This window comes from Hoplias malabaricus, unplaced genomic scaffold, assembly GCF_029633855.1.
Source record: "Hoplias malabaricus isolate fHopMal1 unplaced genomic scaffold, fHopMal1.hap1 scaffold_123, whole genome shotgun sequence".
Lineage (NCBI taxonomy): Eukaryota > Metazoa > Chordata > Actinopteri > Characiformes > Erythrinidae > Hoplias > Hoplias malabaricus.
This window is the reverse complement of record NW_027100942.1, coordinates 73,074-90,506: the sequence shown is the minus strand read 5'-3', so window position 1 is coordinate 90,506 and position 17,433 is coordinate 73,074. Positions and strand designations below refer to the sequence as shown.

Here is a 17,433-nt window from a genome sequence, read left to right as displayed (position 1 = left end):
GGCCACGGGACCTCCAGGGGAGGCCCCTCTTGGCTCCGTCAATATTCCTTTAAGTCTCATTCCGCCCACTGCCATACCCGAGGTCTTCAACCGCGGCGTTCACGGTTCTCTATCACCCCGGGCTCGGAGCACTTTTCTCGGCCATGGGACCTCCAGGGGGGGCCCCTCATGGCTCCGTCAACATTCCTCTAAGTCTCATTCCGCCCACTGCGATACCCGAGGTCTTTAACCGCGGCGTTCACGGTTGTCTATCACCCCGGGCTCGGAGCACTTTTCTCGGCCATGGGACCTCCAGGGGAAGCCCCTCTTGGCTCCGTCATCATTTCTCTAAGTCTCACTCCGCCCACTGGAAGACCCGAGCCCCAAACCCGCGCGCTTTACGGTTCTCTATCACCCCGGGCTCGGGGCACTTTTCTCGGCCACGGGACCTCCAGGGGAGGCCCCTCTTGGCTCCGTCAATATTCCTTTAAGTCTCATTCCGCCCACTGCCATACCCGAGGTCTTCAACCGCGGCGTTCACGGTTCTCTATCACCCCGGGCTCTGAGCACTTTTCTCGGCCATGGGACCTCCAGGGGGGGCCCCTCATGGCTCCGTCAACATTCCTCTAAGTCTCATTCCGCCCACTGCCATACCCGAGGTCTTCAACCGCGGCGTTCACGGTTCTCTATCACCCCGGGCTCGGAGCACTTTTCTCGGCCATGGGACCTCCAGGGGGGGCCCCTCATGGCTCCGTCAACATTCCTCTAAGTCTCATTCCGCCCACTGCCATACCCGAGGTCTTCAACCGCGGCGTTCACGGTTCTCTATCACCCCGGGCTCGGAGCACTTTTCTCGGCCATGGGACCTCCAGGGGGGGCCCCTCATGGCTCCGTCAACATTCCTCTAAGTCTCATTCCGCCCACTGCCATACCCGGGCTCGGAGCATGTTCTTCGGCCATGGGACCACAAGAGGGCGCCCTTCTTAAGAAATTGCTGACATCCAGGACCATTCAAGGGAGCGACCTGCCTCCCTATGCCCGCCACCGGCTCCCTCTAACAGGTGTACGGACTCTCGGGGCCCGCGCCCCCAGAGAACCAGAGTTTCGGAAATTGCACTAAGTCCAGACATCCAGGACCATTCAAGGGAGCGACCTGCCTCCCTATGCCCGCCACCGGCTCCCTCTAACCGGTGTACGGACTCTCGGGGCCCGCGCCCCCAGAGAACCAGAGTTTCGGAAATTGCACTAAGTCCGATTTTCGCCCACTACGAGACCTAAAACCGTCATCCAGGATTTCACAGGGGAGTACCCACCTCCCCTATGCCCGCCACCGGCTCCCTCTAACCGGTGTACGGAGTCTCCGGGGCCCGCGCCCCAGAGAACCAGACCTGGACCGCTCCGGAGGGCCGGGGGTTTGCTTTCGCCTTCCCCCGACAAATGTTTGAGTGGACGGGATGACTTTCAATGGATCGCGGTATATGCACCCGCTCTGCCACTTATGACACCCGCACTCAGAATCAGGTCGTTTACAAGTCATTTCGCACCCCGGATCAAGGGACATGCGCTTAGGGACGGAAGGGTGGACCGAGGTGTTCATTAGCCCCGGCCCTGGTTCCAGTCTCGTGCGGTTCTGGTCACCGGCGGAGTGTGGCGAATCCCCCGCGGCTATCCCAGACCAACCGTATCGAACCTTGGGCACGGACGTATCGCTCCTTCTAGGCGGGATTCCGACTTAGAGGCGTTCAGTCGTAAGCCCTCGGATGGTAGCCTTGCACCATTGGCTCCACAGCCAAGCGCGAATACCAAGTATCCGAACCCGCGGTTCCTCTCGTACTGAGCGGGATTTCTATCGGAGCAACGGCACATCAGTAGGGTAAAACTAACCTGTCTCACGACGGTCTAAACCCAGCTCACGTTCCCTGTTAGTGGGTGAACAATCCAACGCTTTGCGAATTCTGCTTCGCAATGATAGGAAGAGCCGACATCGAAGGATCAAACAGCGGCGTCGCTATGAACGCTTGGCCGCCACAAGCCAGTTATCCCTGTGGTAACTTTTCTGACACCTCCCGCTTAAAACCCGTAAAGCAGACGGAAGGATCGTTAGGCCCCGCTTTCGCGGTCCGTATTCATACTGAAAATCAGGATCAAGCGGGCTTTTGCCCTTATGCTCTACGGGAGGTTTCCGTCCGTCCCTGAGCCCGCCTTAGGACACCTGCGTTACTCTTTGACAGGTGTACCGCCCCAGTCAAACTCCCCACCTGTCACTGTCCCCGGAGGAACTCGCCCCAGGGAGAGGAAGGGCCAGCCCCGCGCGAGCTTGCCTCCGACCCCCCCCGCGAGGGGGGGAAGGAGGACTCAGCGCCGAGCGACCCCCCCACCCGGGGCTTAGCACCTTTGAACAAGGAACCCCCAGCAAGGCAAAGGTTCCCACCGACACCCTCACCGGGTTAGTGAGGTAACGTGTAAGAGTAGTGGTATTTCACGGACGGCCCGCTCCGGTGCTGGCGAGCGGCGGGCCTCCCACTTATTCTACACCCCTTAAGTCGCCTCACAGTGACAGACTAGAGTCAAGCTCAACAGGGTCTTCTTTCCCCGCTGATTCCGCCAAGCCCGTTCCCTTGGCTGTGGTTTCGCTAGATAGTAGGTAGGGACAGTGGGAATCTCGTTCATCCATTCATGCTGGTCACCAATTAAATGACGAGGCATTTCGCTACCTTAAGAGAGTCATAGTTACTCCCGCCGTTAACCCGCGCTTCGATGAATTTCTTCACTTTGACATTCAGAGCACTGGGCAGAATTCACATCGTGTCAACACCCGGTCCAAGAGCCTTCACGATGCTGTGTTTTAATTAAACAGTCGGATTCCCCTTGTCCGCAGCAGTTCTAATTCGGCTGTTAGGTGCCGGCCGAGAGACCCGGCCCCGGAGGTCTCCCCCCGAGGCGAGACTCATAAGCCCGAGAGATCCACGGAGCCTAGGCTCGGCGCGCGAGGCTCCAGGGACACCGCCCCGACCCACCGAAGCCCCACCACCGGCGGCCTGCTACGAGTCCACACACGCACGAGAGACCGCACACCCCACGCGGACCTACGTTCCATTGCGTCCCTCCGCGTCCCATCGGGGGAGAGCGAAGGGCCGGACGCTCGAGCTTAGCCGGGGGCGGCCCACCCGGCGACGGGCGTCGGGAGCCCGGCCCGGCTTAGGTAGGGAGAGGAGGCCGAAGGCGGTCATCCGACGGAGGTTAGTCCCGAAGGACGCTCCCCCGCCGGCATCCCACCGACGACCGGCTCCCTACCGTCGACCTGACCGAGGCCCCCTAAGCGCCGCCGCCGAGGGGGGACACGCACCGGGGCTTAAGGTCTCGCTCGCCGCGACCCACTCTCATCGACCCCGACAGACAGACGGAGCCTTGTTCACGGGGGTTTGGATACTGGGGGGCAATCTCTCGCCGTGCGCTTCCTCGCGCGCAGGACCCAGTGGGGGGGGCCCGAAGGTGGACCGGGAACAGCTCCCCGTCGCACGGGCAGCACCGGGCTTTCGGACCCCGCATCAGCAGACACGGGCCCGACCGAGCTCAGCCATTAGAGCCAATCCTTATCCCGAAGTTACGGATCCGTCTTGCCGACTTCCCTTACCTACATTGTTCCAACACGCCAGAGGCTGTTCACCTTGGAGACCTGATGCGGATATGGGTACGGCCTGGGGGGAAATTCACTATACCTCCCCCGGATTTTCAAGGGCCGATGGGAAACGTCCCGGCCGTCGCATAGTGCATGCGACGCCTTTCAGAGCGTTGAGCCCCTATCTCGGGGTCGAACCCATTCCAGGGCGCTCCAGCTCTTTAGCAAGGAGAGAGAATCCTCCCCGGGGTCCCCACCGGCGTCTCCGGGTTCGTTTGCGTTACCGCCACGGGAGCGCCTCTCGGCGGCTCGATCTCCACCAATCCCAGGTACGGGGATATTGGCCCGATCCCCTTTCGGTCAGCGCGAGGCAGACGAGACCATCGCCCCAGCATTTTCCGAACGGCGCTCGCCTATCCCTTAGGACCGACTAACCCACGGCCAAGCGCTGTCGGCGTGGAACCCTTCTCCACTTCGGCCTTCAAAGTTCTCATCTGAATATTTGCTACTACCACCAAGATCTGCACCCGCGGCGGCTCGACCCAGGCTCGCGCCAAAGGCTTCTGCGCCACCGCGGCGCCCCTCCTACTCGTCGCGGCATACGGTCCCATGAGTCTCGGTTCTCTCTCATTCTCGCTGGCTTTTGGGGGGGTGGGAGACAAGTACCGCCAGCGACGGCCGGGTATGGGCCCGACGCTCCAGCGCCATCCATTTTCAGGGCCAGTTGATTCGGCAGGTGAGTTGTTACACACTCCTTAGCGGATGCCGACTTCCATGGCCACCGCCCCGCTGTCTATATCAACCGACACCTTTCTTGGGGTCTGATGAGCGTCTGCGTCGGGCGCCTTAACCCGCGCGTTCGGTTCATCCCGCAGCACCAGTTCTGCTTACCAAAAGTGGCCCACTCGGCACCGTCAATTCCATGCCCGGCTCCAAGCCTGCGAGCCGGGCCTCTTACCCATTTAAAGTTTGAGAGTAGGGCGAGGCCCGTTTCGGCCCCGCGGCCTCCAGTCATTTCTTTACCGGATAAAACTTGAAGTTTCGGCGCCGGCTATCCTGAGGGAAACTTCGGAGGGAACCAGCTACTAGATGGTTCGATTAGTCTTTCGCCCCTATACCCAGGTCGGACGACCGATTTGCACGTCAGGACCGCTGCGGGCCTCCACTCAGGGTTTCCCCTGGCTTCGCCCTGCCCAGGCATAGTTCACCATCTTTCGGGTACCACCGCGTATGCTCTGGCTCCGCTCTCCGCACGTGGGAAGAGCAGGCCGGTGGTGCGCCGCCCGCCCCCTCGAAGGGTTAGGACGGATCCCACCTCAGCCGACGCGCGCCGGCCTTCACCTTCGTTGCGCCTCCGGGGTTCTGGGCCCCTTCGACTCGCATACGCGTTAGACTCCTTGGTCCGTGTTTCAAGACGGGTCGTTCGGGGTCCGAACTTAGCCGCTGACCTTAGGCGTTCGGGTGCTGTGGGCCTGGATCACCCCCCGCATCGCCGTAGCGGGCCTAGCCCGGGGCTGAGGACAGCCCAGCCGGCCCGCTTCGACCGAACGATCGGGGGGGGCCCCCATCCCCATCCCGGAGGAGGGGAGAACGCGGAAAGGACATTGCTCCACGGCCCCGGCGTTATCGGCGAAGTCGGAGCGAGGGGCTGTAGCGGAACGCCCGTGTCCGGGGGCCGCGTGGGGCTCCCTTCTCCGGACGGACCTACCTTCACCCTCGGGCCCTTCCAAGCCTAACCGGAGCCGGTCGCGACTCACCACCACGCGGGGAAAGTACACCGGGCGGGGCCGGACCTCCGTACGCCCGACAGGCCCGAAGTCCAGAGGCGAAGCGCAGAGCCGAAGCGGGGAGCGGTGGAGTCGGCACCCCACCCCTCTCGCCCGGATACGCTCGCACCCCCGGCCTCGGAACCCGACGAGCGCGGGGCCGTCCGCCCGGCTGAATCCCCCGGGGCAGTCTTCTCGGTCCCCGTACGTTTACCTCTCAACGGTTTCACGCTCTGTTGAACTCTCTCTTCAAAGTCCTGTTTCAACTTTCCCTCACGGTACTCGGTTCGCTATCGGTCTCGTGCCGGTATTTAGCCTTAGATGGAGTTTACCACCCGCTTTGGGCTGCATTCCCAAGCAACCCGACTCCGAGAAGCCCGACCTACCCGGGCGGGAACGCGGGACTCGCTACCGGGCTTTCACCGTCTATGGGAAGAAGCCACGTTCGCGAGGACTTGGTCCCGCGTCCGCACCGAGACGGATCTTACGGACTTCCGTACGCTACATTTCCCGGCCAACCCCGGTCAGGGGAAAGTGGGATTCAGCGCTGGGCTCTTCCCTGTTCGCTCGCCGCTACTAAGGGAATCCTTGTTAGTTTCTTTTCCTCCGCTTACTGATATGCTTAAGTTCAGCGGGTCGTCTCGTCTGATCTGAGGCCGCACACAGAGGTTTCTTATGCGGGGGCGAGGGCGGAGGCGGAGGGCCGAAGGCTAGGGGCGAGGGGCGAGAGCCCGGCCTGAGGCCGAACTCCGCGACACCCTCCCCCCACCCCGGCCGCTCGCCCGCCCGCTCACTCGCCCGCTCGCTGGGTTTAATCGGCACTCGCCACCCCCGCGTCCGACTGCGCGGAGCCCCGCTCGGGACTCGGGGAGAGACCGTAACGGACGTGGACCCGGACCTACTCGGCTCTCCCTCCGTTCCCTGTACGGAGCTCTCTCGCAACACGGGCCGCGTGGACTGGCTCGGAACCGAGTCTTCGTTTGGGAAGACGAAGGGCCGTTTTCAGGCCCTGCGAGCTTCCAGCCGCGGTCTCTCTCTCTCAGCGGGGGCGCGGAGACCGATCGATGGGTAAAGCGACCCTCAGACAGGCGTGGCCGCGGGATGGACCCCCGCGGCCGCAATATGCGTTCGAAATTTCGATGATCTGTGTCCTGCAATTCACATTAGTTAACGCAGATGGCTGCGTTCTTCATCGAAGCACGAGCCGAGTGATCCACCGCTAAGAGTCGTATTTGGGTTTGTGCCCGGCCCGTTACAGGCCGGGCGAAGGAAGCCATTCGAACACGAGACAATGTTTGACAATATTTCAAGCCGGGTGCCTTTCCCCCCGTGGAGGGGGAAGGTCATTGAACCTGGGCGTCACCACCGGACCGAGGAGTTACGGCCCGGGACGATCGCCCGAGTAGGTGCCCGAGACTTACGTGGTTTAGGAGACCGGGTCTAGGCACCCGCCGTTCCCGGCGAGGCCCAGGGTTTGGTTCGCTGCGTTACGGGTCCCGGTCTAAGGCATTCAGGCGTGCGCTCAAAGCCAAGCTCTCCACCCCGGAGGGTATGAGCGAGGCCCGGTGGTACGCTCCCAAGTCCCCGCTTAGGGGAAGGCGCTGGGTAGATCCCACCTAGTCAGGACCGGCGGGCACCGGCCGTCTCCTTCGGGTGTTTATAAACGCATCCGGGGTTCGTGAGGCCCCTTCAACTCGCGCACCGGCCTTAGACTATTATACGGTCCGTCTCTGCGAAGCCAACATCGGGGGTTATTGCATGCGCTCTTAAGCTCCGCTCTAACCCCGTGAGGGGAAAGAGTTTCGCCCGGCGGTACGCTCCCGTCCACCACCACCCCCTGTGCCGGGGGGATGGGTTCAGGGAGATCCCACCGAGGCCGGCGAGCACCGGCCAACGCCCTGGGGGTGAGTAAGCCCCTTTGACTCGCGCACGCACAATCAAGCCTTCAACGATCAATGGTTTTTTGGGTTTAACTACCCGGCGGGCGGCTCCGGCGCCACTCTTCCCCCCGCGAACGGGAGGGGCGGACCGGGGTACCTATGCACCTAAGGCGGTCCTCGCATAACCCCGAGTTCCGAAGCCGGCTCGCTACGTCCACCCACCCGGAGGGGGGAGAGACTCACGTCGGCCGACAACGAAAGGTACGAGGCTTCTGCGGTCCATACCTTGAAGGTACCCGCCGGGGGGGAGGTTCGGCCTCTCGAGTCCGACTCGACAACCGGCACGGACGGCGGGCGCCGACCGCGGCCAGGTCACCGTTATTGATCCTTCCGCAGGTTCCCCTACGAAAACCTTGTTACGACTTTTACTCCCTCTAGATGTCCGGGTTCGATCGACTTCCCATCGCCCGGAGGCGACCCCCGTTCGAGGGCCGCCCCGGGGACGGTCCGAGGACCTCACCGAGGCATCCGATCGGTAGTAGCGACGGGCGGTGTGTACAAAGGGCAGGGACTTAATCGACGCGGGCTGGTGACCCGCGCCTACTTGGAATTCCTCGTTCGAGGGGAATAGTTGCAATCCCCTGTCCCCAGCGGGGAATGGCGTTCATAGGATTGCCCGCACCTCTCGGCGTAGGGTAACTTACATGTTGAACCAGCCATTGTAGCTCACGTGCGACCCCGGACTTCTAAGGGCATCACAGACCTGTTATTGCTCCATTTCTCAAGTGGCTTCTGTGCCACAAATCGCTCTAAGAAGTTTAGCCACCGACCGCTGATTCCCACCGGGCGAACCCCAACCTTCAGGCCCGCGGTAAGCGGGAGGGCACCGGGGAGGGGAGAGGGAAGGCGAAGGCGAAGGACGGACAACCCACACCCGGAGAGCGGAACGAGGTGCGGACGGCATCGGGGAGGGAACCGAACGCGAAGGGGAGAGGCCGGAGCCACCCACTCGACGCAGAACTGAACCCCCGTCAACCGCATCACCTCCCCGAACCGATCCGGGGTAGAACCGGACCCCCGCCGAAACCCCCAACACCCCCACCCCGATGGGGACCCCCCGCGAACGGGGACCTTCGGGGATAGAGTCCGACCCAGGAGAGGGGCCGTGTAACTACTTAAAGGATGGGATCTCGTTCGTTACCGGAATTGACCAGACGAATCGCTCCACGAACTACCAACGGCCATGCACCACCACCCACAGAATCGAGAAAGAGCCGTCAATCTGTCAATCCTTACCGTGTCCGGGCCGGGTTAGGTTCCCCGCGTTGAGTCAAATTAAGCCGCAAGCTCCACTCCTGGTGGTGCCCTTCCGTCAATTCCTTTAAGTTTCAGCTTTGCAACCGTACTCCCCCCAGAGCCCAAAGACTCGTGGTTTCCCGGACGCTGCCCGGCGGGTCATAGTCGTTAACCCAACGCCGCCGGATCGCGGGTCGGCATAGTTTACGGTCGGAACTACGACGGTACCTGATCGTCTTCGATCCTCCGACTTTCGTTCTTGATTAATGAAAACATTCTTGGCAAATGCCTTCGCTTTTGTCCGTCCCGCACCGGTCTACGAATTTCACCTCTCTCGGTGCGGTACGAATGCCCCCGGCCGTCCCTCTTAATCATGACCTTTGGTCCGTCAAACCCACGAAATAGGACCAAGAGAGCGGTCGGATACCCCCCCGGCTCGGGGAACCGTGCGGCGGCCAGAAACGCCGGGCGTCACACCCGGGCGCCCCCGGCCCCACCCGGCCGCCTCGCCGAAGAGCTCCGACTCGCCCCCCATGGGAAGGCCTTATTCCATTATTCCTAGCTCAGTCCATTCAAGGCACGCTTCGGCCTGCTTTGAGCACTCTGTTTTGTTCAAAGTAAACGCACCGGACCCTTCCGCCCCCCACGTATTCACCGCGGCGGACGACCCAGCTAAGGGCCTCTCCGCGGAGGAAGGGAGCAGAGGACACCGGATGAGTAGGGACAAGGTCCCGCGACCTCCACCCAGAGACCCGCGGGGGGTCCCCACCCCGGAGAGGGGCAGCTTCCCACCGCGAAGTCCGGACGGGCAGAGGCCCGGCAGCCGGGACCCGTCCCCGGATCCAACTACGAGCTTTTTAACTGCAGCAACGTTAACATACGCTATTGGAGCTGGAATTACCGCGGCTGCTGGCACCAGACTTGCCCTCCAATGGGTCCTCACCCACGGACGTAGATTGAGTTCATTTCGGTCCCGAAACCTTCAAACGGGGCCTCGCACCGATATTTTTCGTCACTACCTCCCCGTGTCGGGAATGGGTAATTTGCGCGCCTGCTGCCTTCCTTGGATGTGGTAGCCGTTTCTCAGGCTCCCTCTCCGGAATCGAACCCAGATTCCCCGTTACCCGTGGTCACCACACGTAGTCCCGTAGACTACCGTCGAAAGTTGATAGGGCAGACACTCGAATGAGACGTCGCCGCCCCGAAGGGCTCTGCGATCGGCCAAAGGTTATCTAGAGTCACCAAAGCGGACCCGACCGGAGTCGGGAGGGGGTTTTTTGGTTCTGATAAATGCACGTATCCGTGGGGGGCGCCGAGGGGAAGGTGAACCAGTCACCGACCACCTCGAAACGGCACCCCCACTTCCAACGCTTCGTTTGCATGTATTAGCTCTGGAATTACCACAGTTATACCAAGTAACGTGTGGAGCGATCAAAGGAACCATAACTGATTTAATGAGCCATTCGCAGTTTCACTGTACCAACGCCCGTGTGTACTTAGACTTGCATGGCTTAATCTTTGAGACAAGCATATGATACTGGCAGGATCAACCAGGCCGATCCTCTGGTACTCAAACCCGGCTTGGGGAAAGAGAGAGAGTCGGTGGCGCGTGGAACTCGACCCCCACGAAGGAGGAAGAGACACGCACCGCGGAAAGGCTTTTCGAATGAGACCCCCCGGAGGTGGGTCTTCAATCGGGGGTTTGACAACTTGGAAAATGTACGATTCAAGGCCCGGACGGTGCAGGCTAGGGGCCGGTTCCTTCCCTCAATAGGATCCCGACCCTAAGGCACCACCGACTCGGACCTTTTAACGGACCCAAACTGTGGTGGAAATTAGACCGACGGATCGGCTAAGTCTCCCTCGGAACGATTCTGGGACAAGCGGACCCCCTATTACGGGGGGTCCCCGAGCCATAGAGGCTGGAGCACGTGGCGGGGAGGATCGTTCTAAAAGCCGGTATATTTCGGATTAGAAGCCTGCCCCTGGTGCTCCGGGTATGCCGCATTTCGAACGGGCGTAAAGGACGTCCGTTTAAGGGAAGAGAATGGAAGAGAATTTCCTGGCCCCCTCAAAGCGCGAGGAGGTCGGCATAGGTTTTACGGTACGCCCCCCCGGAGCCGTCTGATGTTCAGAAGACGAAGGGTTTTGCCCCCAATCTCGTAAGGTCGAGGGCTCACCACCGAACTTCCAGCCGCGGTCCTTGGTAGGACCGATACGCGGACAAGCCGCAAATCCTGGCCCCCTCGCAGTGCGAGGAGGTCGGCAAAGGTTTTACGATTCGCCCCCCGGAGCCTACGGTTAGTTTTCTCAATTTAAGAAGACGAAGGGGGTCGGGCCCGGGAACCGTAGACCGAGCGCCTCTTCCCCTGCGAACTTCCAGCCGCGGTCCGTTTAAAAAGACCGATCCGTGACACCTCTAATGCGCTCTTTGCCTCCGGCCGTTTCCAGCGCGGGGGCCCGGTGGTGCGCTCCCAAGTCCCCGCGGAGGGGAAAATCTGGGAGATCCCACATTAGACCAAGCGGAACGCCGGTCTTCGCCTCAGGGGTTTGTATGCCCCTTTCGACTCGCGCACGGGCAAGAGTTAGGTTAGAACGGGGACAACTGCCGGCGGGCGGCCCGTCACACCCACCCCGCAAGTGGGCAGGTGGTCGGTGGCCTGTGGACCCGCCGCTCGGATTCGTTTAGTAGGAACCATACGGGGTACAACCCTCATACGCTCGACCCCCTCACGCCCAGGGAAGTGCTCACCTCCCTGGGCATATATCGAACGAATCATCGGGATTGAAGGGGAGGCCACCCAAACCATCCCCTTAGCCCAGAGGGGTGCCAGTCCTCGGGCTTCGGTATTCGCATCACCGGGGTCTACGGAGGTCTCGACTTAGGTTTTAAACACATCCAGAATGGGGGGGCCGGATTAACCACCACCCTAGCCCAGAGGGGTGCCAGTCCTCGGGCATGTCACTTCGCATCACCGGGGTCTACGGAGGTCTCGACTTAGGTTTTGAAAACCTCCAGAGGGTGGGGACATATCTTATCCCCACCCTAGCCCAGAGGGGTGCCAGTCCTCGGGCATGTCAATTCACATCACCGGGGTCTACGGAGGTCTCGACTTAGGTTTTGAAAACCTCCAGAGGGTGGGGCCTGACTTACCACCACCCTTAGCCCAGAGGTGTGCCACTCCTCGGGCATGGAATTCGCATCAACGGGGTCTACGGATGTCTCGACTTAGGTTTTGAACACATCCAGGGAAGCAGAGCGGACATTCCCATTATTTCAAGCCCATCGGGAAGCCACTCCCTTGGGCATAGCGTTTCGCATCGCTGTTACCCAAACTTACGTCTGATTTAATGCCTCCCTAATATCCCGACGGCACCAGGCTGAGAAACCATATGCCCACAGGATTCAAGGCGTTGGAACCTCGTTCGCATAGCCGACAACGATGAACCTCCCTCGGACTCGCTACAAGGCTTGAAGGAGGTCCTGATTTTCTTAAAATCTCAGGTGCGGGACTTAGAAAATTTTCACTTTAAAACCACAGACCTCCAGAGGAGAGACCGGGCTTATCACAAACTTAGCCCAGAGGGCGTCACTCCTCGGGCTTGAAACTTCGCATCACCGGGGTGTATGGAAGTCTTTGGTCCAGTTCTGCCAGTGCTCGTTGTCGAACTTAGAAATATTTCTAATTTTTTTAGACTTCCAGAGGGGAGGCCGAGCATACCAACCCCTTAGCCCAGAGGACGTCACTCCTCGGGCTTGTGTATTCGCATCAACGGGGTCCATGGAAGTCATTTTAGACCTCCAGAGGGGAGGCAACCCAAACCATCCCCTTAGCCCAGAGGTGTGCCACTCCTCGGGCTTGTGTATCCGCATCAACGGGGTCCATGGAAGTCATTTTAGACCTCCAGAGGGGAGGCAACCCAAACCATCCCCTTAGCCCAGAGGTGTGCCAGTCCTCGGGCTTTAAATACGCATCACCGGGGTCCATGGAAGTCATTTTTGACCTCCAGAGGGGAGGCAACCCAAACCATCCCCTTAGCCCAGAGGTGTGCCAGTCCTCGGGCTTTAAATACGCATCACCGGGGTCCATGGAAGTCATTTTTGACCTCCAGAGGGGAGGCAACCCAAACCATCCCCTTAGCCCAGAGGTGTGCCACTCCTCGGGCTTGTGTATTCGCATCAACGGGGTCCATGGAAGTCATTTTTGACCTCCAGAGAGTGGGGCCGGTCTTACCACCACCCTTAGCCCAGAGGGGTGCCAATCCTCAGGCATGTCACTTTGAATCACCGGGGTCTACGGAGGTCTCGACTTAGGTTTTGAAAACCTCCAGAAGGGGGGGCCTCTCTTACCACCACCCTAGCCCAGAGGGGTGCCAGTCCTCGGGCTTCGGTATTCGCATCACCGGGGTCTACGGAGGTCTCGACTTAGGTTTTGAAAACCTCCAGAAGGGGGGGCCTCTCTTACCACCACCCTAGCCCAGAGGGGTGCCAGTCCTCGGGCTTCAGTATTCGCATCACCGGGGTCTACGGAGGTCTTCACTTAGGTTTTGAAAACCTCCAGAAGGTGGGGCCACTCTTACCACCACCCTAGCCCAGAGGGGTGCCAGTCCTCGGGCTTCGGTATTCGCATCACCGGGGTCTACGGAGGTCTCGACTTAGGTTTTGAAAACCTCCAGAAGGGGGGGCCTCTCTTACCACCACCCTAGCCCAGAGGGGTGCCAGTCCTCGGGCTTCGGTATTCGCATCACCGGGGTCTACGGAGGTCTCGACTTAGGTTTTGAAAACCTCCAGAAGGGGGGGCCTCTCTTACCACCACCCTAGCCCAGAGGGGTGCCAGTCCTCGGGCTTCGGTATTCGCATCACCGGGGTCTACGGAGGTCTTCACTTAGGTTTTGAAAACCTCCAGAAGGTGGGGCCACTCTTACCACCACCCTAGCCCAGAGGGGTGCCAGTCCTCGGGCTTCGGTATTCGCATCACCGGGGTCTACGGAGGTCTCGACTTAGGTTTTGAAAACCTCCAGAAGGGGGGGCCTCTCTTACCACCACCCTAGCCCAGAGGGGTGCCAGTCCTCGGGCTTCGGTATTCGCATCACCGGGGTCTACGGAGGTCTCGACTTAGGTTTTGAAAACCTCCAGAAGGGGGGGCCTCTCTTACCACCACCCTAGCCCAGAGGGGTGCCAGTCCTCTGGGCTTGAAACCCATCACCGGGGGTCCTCCGGATCACATTTGACCTCCAGAATTGGAAGGCCGAGCTTGTCACCAGCTTAGCCCAGAGGTTAGTCACTCCTCTGGGCTTGAATATCGCATCACCGGGGTCTATGGAAGTCTTTTCAAGGAGATCGGAACCAGCTAGAGCGCACCCCGCTCAGAGCGCACCTTCCTCGGCTACGGGTCCTTTAAGAGGCCGCAAGAGCATACTTACAAATAGGGCCCTTTAAATTTGCAGATTGAAACCGGGCCCGCCCTATCCCTAATTATGCACGAACCGGGGGCTATATAAGGGGTCGCCTTCACTCGGAGCCGTCAGTCTCTCACCATGGATAGCTGCCCGCTTTGCGAACAAGCCATTGCTACGGATCTGACTTTCCACTTTACCATCTTCCACAGACTCGGACCGGACGACGCAGCCTTCCTCCGAGAACTGGACCGAAGCGGGGAGAATTCATCACAGCTCGACTGCCCTCTCTGCGGCCTGCCGTCTCTCTCTTCGCCGGCAGATCACCTGGGCTCGGCGCATTCCCTCAAAGGCCTCGCCCTTCGGATCGCTCTCTCTGCCGCTCGACGCCTTCGCACCCTCCACCTTCTGCGTCGCTATCAACAGTCTAAGCCGCGGAACCCTCCACCGCCCTCGGGATCCCGTTCCCCGAATCCAGCCTCGCCGCCGGGACCAAGCACGCCGGGACCGAGCGCGCCGGGACCGAACACGCCGGGACCGAGCACGCCGGGACCGAGCACGCCGGGACCGAACACGCCGGACCCGAACACGCCGGACCCGAACACGCCGGACCCAAGCACGCCGGACCCAAGCACGCCGGACCCAACCATGCTGTACCCAAGCTCACCGGACCCAAGCACGCCGGAGCCAACCACGCCTGATGCTTGCCCGCTCTGCGAGCAAGCCATTACGGATCTGACTTCCCATTATACCACCTTCCACCGCCTTGGATCTGCCGACATTGACTTTCTCCGGGGACTGGACCAAAGTGGGGAGAATTCGTCCCAGCTCGACTGCCCTCTCTGCGGCCTGCCGTCTCTCTCTTCGCCGGCGGATCACCTGGGCTCGGCGCATTCCCTCAAAGGCCTCGCCCTTCGGATCGCTCTCTCTGCCGCTCGACGCCTTCGCACCATCCACCTTCTGCGTCGCTATCAACAGTCTAAGCCGCGGAACCCTCCACCGCCCTCGGTATCCTGTTCCCCGAATCCAGCCTCGCCGGGCCCCAGCACGCCGGGCCCCAGCATGCCGGACCCAGCCATGCCGGGCCCAAGCACGCCGGGCCCAAGCACGCCGGGACCCAACACGCCGGACCCAGCTTCGCCGGACCCAGCCTCGCCGGACCAAGCCTCCCCGGGCCAAGCCACTACGGGCCAAGCCACGCCGGAGCCGGTCGACAGCGACTACCAACCGAGCGAGTCTTCCCCTGCCGAATCCACCTCGGACACGGATTCAGAGACCGAGCGGGCACGGCGAACCTCCCGGGGGAGGCAGCTCGTGATCCCGCATCGGTTTCGGGACACCTACGTCAGCCGTTCGGTAGACGACTTTCAGAAGTTCTACCTGCGGGTCGACGCGTCACCGAAGGACATCGAGAACTCTCGCCAGCGACGGGGCCACGTTATTCGGTTCCTGCTTCACTGCGCCCCGCCCGGCTGCCAATTCACAGACCTGTCTTTCGTCCATCACACGAACGTTCCCACTTGGGTACAGAGCCTTCAGAAACTGGGTTACGCTTCGACAACCGTTAAGTGTTACCTGCACAGCGCCAAGGCGTTCGTCTCCCACGTCGCTGCCTTCGACCCAGAGACCGCCGGGGTCAGCCCCGAAGAGCTCCAGAGGCTGAAGCTGACCTTCGCCAAGGCTCATCGGGACATCGCACGCACGATTCTGGGCCATCGCCAGCGCGTGAAGAGAGCGAAGCTGAGTCGCTTGCCGCAACCTTCGGATTTCAGGGTCTTCCTAAGCCACGCTAAGACCCGAATCCCAGAGCTCATAGACGCGGCCCGGACGGGGGACACCGCCCGCCGGTCGACGCTACGGATGCTCCAGGGGTACCTGCTCGGCCTTTTGTCTGTCTTAACCGGTCACCGGTCGGTTGTGTTTCTCAACCTGACGGTTGGAGAGTTGAGGCAAGCCAGCACCACGGATGGCACCGGCTTCGTGGTTTATGTTCGTGAACACAAGACCAACGCCTCGTTCGGGGACGCTCCGATCGGGTTGTCTGCCACAGAGCTGGCCTGGTTGACCGCACTCAGCGACTTACACGGGGCCCGGGACGGGTTCGTGTTCTTGGACAGGGGGAACCAGCTGCGCAAGCCAAACTCACTGCTTCGGATCGCGTGGACGGATGCGGGCCTCGGAGGCGCGGTGGCCTTCAACCTGATCCGCACGGCTGTTTCGAACCAAGTGAGTGTTGAACTTAATCCGACTTATGTGGGCTCTTAACCCCGGCCTTCCTACTTCTGACACCTCGCACCTCTGTTTCAGGTTTCGACTCTGCCGGCCGAAGATAGAGATCGAGTGACGACAAGCATGTGCCACTCCAACATCACTGCCCGGGCCTTCTACCGAGCCGGCCTCTCTGCGGCCGATGTGATGCGGGCTCGTGAGAACCGTCTTTCCGCCCTCGAAACGGCCTGAACCGGACCCTCTTCAAAGCGCAACCCAGCCGGGATTCACTCCGTGTTTCTGCACCCCCGTGGCTTTGATATGTTTTACTGCGAAATAAATACATTTATTTCTGAATCCCCAAACAGAGTGTTCCCGTGTGGTACTTGCTTCGGTTTGGAGATGGAGGGGGGGTGGAGATTGGGTGATCCTCCCAGAGGGAGACTTTTTACGAGGTCCGACCGGCCTTAAGACTTAAACGATCAGTGGTTATGGGTTAACTTAGTCGGCGGGCGGCCCGTTCCACCGCCCCGCTAAGGGAGCAGTGGTCGGAGGCCTATGGACCTTAGGCAGTTCACCGGGGTGGGTAAACTTACCTTTAGGCACCCGTCGCATGAATATAGGAGACCATTTGGCTTTTTTGGCCCCGGAAACCAGCCACTTCTCCGGGCATATATAGAACCAATCCCCCCCAGGGAGGGAGTTGGAACTAAAGGTCATTGAAATTAAATGGGTTTAACAGTTAACTTTGTCGGCGGGCGGCCCGTTCCACCGCCCCGCTAAGGGAGCAGTGGTCGGAGGCCTATGGACCTTAGGCAGTTCACCGGGGTGGGTAAACTTACCTTTAGGCACCCGTCGCATGAATATAGGAGACCATTTGGCTTTTTTGGCCCCGGAAACCAGCCACTTCTCCGGGCATATATAGAACCAATCCCCCCCAGGGAGGGAGTTGGAACTAAAGGTCATTGAAATTAAATGGGTTTAACAGTTAACTTTGTCGGCGGGCGGCCCGTTCCACCGCCCCGCTAAGGGAGCAGTGGTCGGAGGCCTATGGACCTTAGGCAGTTCACCGGGGTGGGTAAACTTACCTTTAGGCACCCGTCGCATGAATATAGGAGACCATTTGGCTTTTTTGGCCCCGGAAACCAGCCACTTCTCCGGGCATATATAGAACCAATCCCCCCCAGGGAGGGAGTTGGAACTAAAGGTCATTGAAATTAAATGGGTTTAACAGTTAACTTTGTCGGCGGGCGGCCCGTTCCACCGCCCCGCTAAGGGAGCAGTGGTC

General features: G+C 60.5%; 1 non-coding gene and 1 pseudogene across 1 annotated transcript; both read right to left on the bottom strand.

Annotated features, from left to right (window-relative positions):
• Positions 1–1,412: 1,412 nt before the first annotated feature.
• On the bottom strand, positions 1,413–6,023 carry LOC136682420 (28S ribosomal RNA; annotated as a pseudogene).
• A 415-nt stretch (positions 6,024–6,438) lies between these two features.
• Positions 6,439–6,592, bottom strand: LOC136682416 (5.8S ribosomal RNA). The gene has a single exon (XR_010798633.1). It is a non-coding gene; the product is annotated as a 5.8S ribosomal RNA (ribosomal RNA).
• Positions 6,593–17,433: the final 10,841 nt, after the last annotated feature.